General features: G+C 36.6%; 1 pseudogene; it reads left to right on the top strand.

The window, feature by feature from the left end:
• Positions 1-2,402: 2,402 nt before the first annotated feature.
• On the top strand, positions 2,403-3,049 carry LOC107155640 (annotated as a pseudogene).
• Positions 3,050-5,138: the final 2,089 nt, after the last annotated feature.

A 5,138-nucleotide genomic window follows, 5' to 3' on the forward strand; every position in this document is an offset into this window, starting at 1 on the left:
AAAAATAAATAAATAAAATAAAGGTATTGTCTCTGACTACACTAAAAATATAAATATTAAAAAAAGAAAAGAGAAGAGGAAGAAGAATCTACAAAACTGTTAGAAAACAAGCAATAAAATGATAATAGTAAGTCTTTATTTATTAATTACCCTTAGTGTAAATGGATGTAATTCTCTAATTAAAATACATAAAATTCATAAAAGAATGAAAAACAAACATAAAGAAGACTTAACTATCCATTCCCTACAAGAAACTCACTTCATTTGTAAGAACTTCACTGTCTAAAACACAGCTCAAGTCACTGGTAAAGAAATATAGACTGAAAGTTAAGGTCTGAAAAAAAATTACCTATAAGCAGAAAACAAAAGCAATCAGAAGTAGCTATACCTTTATCAGATAAAATAGACTTTCCCTAAGACTTTAAAAAGATAAAGTGTATTCCATATGCAGTTCTGATCTGCACTTGAATAAAGTTTTTTTTTTCCTTTGGTAAAAAGATAAAGTTGATTACTGTATAATGATCAAAGGATGTTTAAAGCAAATGTAATATGTAAATATATGTATACACACACACACAATGAAGTCATTTTAAACTATAGAGAAGAGTGAAATCATGTTGTTTTCTGGATCATGGAAAGGACTTAAAATTATCATGTTAAATAAAATAAGTGAGACTCAGAAAGATGGGTATCACATATTTCCTCTCATATGTGGAATATAGAAAAATATGAAAAGAGAAGGAAACCCATTCGAGATGAGGAAGGTGATTTGGGAGAATGGTAAGGGAAACATAAGGAGAGTTTAATGTGGGTAATGGCAATTATAAGTTGTTGAGAGCCACAGCCGAAGGGGCCCCAGCAAACTTCCAGCTGCTGGCTGATGATTGGCTCACAGTGGCCCCAGCAACATCTAGCTGATTGGCTCCTCTGCGGTGATGCTCATTGGGCTGTTTCCCTGCCCTTTCAGACCACGGAGCTGCTCATTGGGGGACTTTTTTGGCTCCGCCCACGTGACCCAGCCAATCGGCCTCAAGAGCAGGAGGATTGTGGGAGGTGGAGAGAAGCTTGTGTGGGAGAGAGAGGCTTGTGGAAAGCCGGTGGTGGCAGTTGAGGCTCTGAGGGTTTTTCCTGAGAGGCTGTTTTGTTTGGCGTGTGTGGTTCTAAAAATAAAGTTAGTTTCTTTTGACAAGTGGCTCCTGATTGTGCCCAGCCAGACTGCGGCAATAAGTCATCAAATATTATATATATATACATCTATAATTATTCCTGAATTAACATCATTATTATGTATTATTTTATGCAATAGTAAAATAACCATTCTCCCTGATTAATTTTGTTTCACATTAGAGAGTCAATGATAATTCAGCTCATAAGTTTGAAGGATGCCACAGGTGGAATACATAGTATAATCTATTAGAAAGTGCACTACAATGCAAAAGGACTGTGATTTTTATAATTTGTAGAAATCCAGATGATGTGTGTGTATAAATAAGTGTTAAGAGTGTGTAATGGGCTGGGGTTGTGGCTCAGTGGTAGAGTGCTCACCTAGCATGTGTGAGGCACTAGGTTTAATCCTCAGCACCATGTAAAATAAAATAAAGATATTATGTGTCCACCTAGAACTAAAGAATAAATATATGTTTTAAAAAAGAGTGTGTGATAATTATGGGAAGACCATAAAGTTGCCTCTGTTTGAATTTAATGTTGCAGCTTGAGGAGTTAGAAATGACTCTATCGTTAGGTCAATTAACTGAAACATGGACAAATGTGTGAACCACTCCAAGCAAACTTGAAAAGGAGGATAGAATTAATTTACTACAGAAGAGTGACTCGGAGATTTAGGGAGACTGAATTTTTATAGTGGATTTGCCATTTAAAGCTCACTCTCTTGGTATGTAAGAGTCCACAGGACACATCATTTACTAATGCTGTGAAAACTAAATTTGTGAGGAAATCCCTAGCACTCTGAATCACTCTAAATTGGCTCTTCTTTGTAGATGAAAACTTACAGAGGAAACTCCTGCCAATGATGTGGGAAACCTAAATGTAACAGGCATAATTAAATCCTGGAATAGTAGGAACCAGGGGGAGGCACTGAATCTCCAAAAGCAAGGTACTTGGGATATTACCTTGTGGTAACTGTAATTTACAGTAGAATCAAAGTAGAAATCAGAATAGTTTGACTAATATCTATAACTTATAAGGAAGCAAAATTTCTTGCTAGAAAATAACAATTCAATTAAAGATGTACTAAATACCTGAAGATCACTTATCAAATGACTAATAACAAGAAGTCATATAAAAATGCTCAACAACATTAATAATCATGGAATTGCAAAGCACAGTGAGATAGCATCTCACACTATTTAGAATAGCTATTATCAAAAAGATTTAGAGGATCCATGGCAGGACCAGACAAGGGGCAGGTAAAGTCATTTTTGGAAAATATTGAGGTGGAGTGCAACTACAAATGCTACTGTGAGAAAGACACGGGAGGTTGCTATTGGCTGGTAGACTATTTGGAAGAGATACAGAAAAATTTTGATGAGACTTCCAAGGTGCTGAAGTTCAGCTCTGAAGACAATAAGCACAGTGATAACTGCTACAAACTGGAGGCTTATTATATGCTTTGAAAACGTGGACTGACTCAGGACCTGAAAGCTGCCTTGAGATTATTTTGGATGGCATGTGAGACACATGGAAAGAAATCTGTGAAATCATGTTGCTGTCCTGGCACATTATGGACAGATCAATGAGGATGACCAGCCTTATCTGGGGTAGGTCAAGGTCTGTGATGGCAGATATGCCTCCAATTGCTTCAACCTTAGTATCATGTTCCTGCATGGTGTCTATGACTTTTCAAGGACATAGGCCTGACATGTAAATACTCAATAAAAGCCTAGGATCTTGGCTATGTCTGGGCCTGTGTCAATGCCAGTTGCATGTATAAAATGGGGGAAGGTGTTGATAAGGATAAGGCCAAGGCAGAGGTGCTAAAAATCAGGCTGAACAGCTGCACAAAGAGCAACAGAAAGTGTCCAGATCTTAAAATTGGGGTAATGTGGCCCATCCTCACTCCCAGGCAACTAACAGCTTAAGGCTAGCACCTTCTATTTCTGAGACTTGATGAAGCCTTTGAGGTCAACTTGTTGGAGCAGAAAAACATGGGACTTAATATCAATAGTTCTGTGTATATAAATCCACTGCTCCAGAGTGTCACCTACTTAGATGTGGCCTGCAGTGAGTGTGTTCAAATTTTTGGAGATCTGCAAAAAATAGGAGTAAACCATAAAGCCATAAAAATCTGGCTGGGAGATTGGGGGTGGAATACCAGGAAATTAAAAATTAGCAACACAGGACCTAAAGGAATCAGCTTTCTTCTTATTCTTCTCCTTCTTCATCTCCTTCTTCTCCTCCTCCTCCAACTCCTCCTCCTCCTCCTTCATTATTTTAGTTGGAGTAGGCTTGAAAATCAAAGAGTGTCTTGATTTACATAATAGAGACTAAGAACAGTTAAATGGGCACAACTGCCATCCTATGACTTATGTAATAATTGCTGTGAGCTTCCTTTTCTGCGTTTAGATTCAGACCTTTCAAGAAATTAAGAGATCAGGAAAACAATGACACATGAAGGATAAAAGATGTTATGCCTATGTTGCTAAAGATGAAGCCTGCTATCCCCTAGAAGAGACATCCCAGTTAAAAACTAGTGTCTCCAGGGTACTCACCTAGTATAGCTCATGCTAATGGCATTCCCAGAGCAATTTCAAATAGGAATTTGTAAGCAAAGTCTTTGTGTCAAATTTTGCCCACTTATACTGGGTCTTTTTAACCGCTCCTGTGAGTAATCTATTTTGATTGATTTACACATTGTTTTTTAGTGTTCTTTCTAGTTTCCAGATAGGGTTGAGTAAGTTTTTCATGGGATTGTGCCCTTTAACAATATTTGCTTTTTCTATTCTCTCTCTAACTTGTTAATAAGAGGCAAGCTTGTCATTTTCCTGCCGATTTTAGGATTATTATATCTGTCACAACCTAGAATTTTTGGCTTCCAGTTTTGCAGCTATCCTAGAAGGAAGGCCTGCCTTGTATAGGTTTATAAGTGCAACCACCAAACTCTTAAAGCAGATAGAAGAGAAGGACTTTCCCAAGGATAGAGAGGAGTGTTTGAAGGCATCAAGTTCATTTTTAAAAATGTAAACTAACAATTTCCTATGTTTGAACTCTGTAAGTCAACAAGCATGTGAAAAATGCCCAACATTAGTAAACATACAGGAATTGAAAATTAAAACCAGAATAAAATCTTAAAACCCATTCATAAAAAAGTAACTTGATTAAAACATGAGTCAAAGACCTTAACAGACACCTCACCAAAGAAAATATAGACATAGAAAATAAGCATATGAAAAGATCCTCCATATAAAATATCATCAGGAAAATGCAAATTGAAACAACAATGAAACCACTTTACAATTATTAGGATGATGAAAATCTCAAACACTGAAAACAGAAAAACATTGAAAACCATGATCAAATTGACTTCATCACAGGGATGCAAAATTATTTTAAGATACACATATCAAAAAATGCAATTCATCACATAAATAGAAATAACACCCAAAATCATATGAACACCTCAATAGATGCAGAAAAATCTTTAGACAAAATGCAGCAAACAGGTATGCTAAAAGCCCTGAAGAAACAAAGAACAGAAGAAACCTACCTCAGCATCATATAGACCAAGTATGAAAGACCTAAAGCTAACACCATAATGAATAGGGAAAAAATGAAAGCATTTTCTCTAAAATCAGGAACAGGCCAGGATTGTCCACTATCACTAATCCTAAGCCATATAGTCCATGAAAGTCTAGCCAGAGAAATCAGGCAAGAGAAGGACTTTTTATGGATACAAGAAGAAAAAGAAGTCAAATAATCTCTGTTGATGACAAAATGTTCTAGGAGAACCAAAAACACTCCACCAGAAGAATTCCAGAACTCATAAAATCTGGCAATTACCAGAATACAAGATCAACATACAGAAGTCAAAAGTTTCCCTATACTCCAATAAGGAGTCTGCTGTGAAAGAAATCGGGGTGGGGGGGGGGACAATTCCATTCACAATAACCTAAAAAAAAATT

This window comes from Marmota marmota, unplaced genomic scaffold, assembly GCF_001458135.2.
Source record: "Marmota marmota marmota unplaced genomic scaffold, marMar, whole genome shotgun sequence".
Taxonomy (NCBI): domain Eukaryota; kingdom Metazoa; phylum Chordata; class Mammalia; order Rodentia; family Sciuridae; genus Marmota; species Marmota marmota.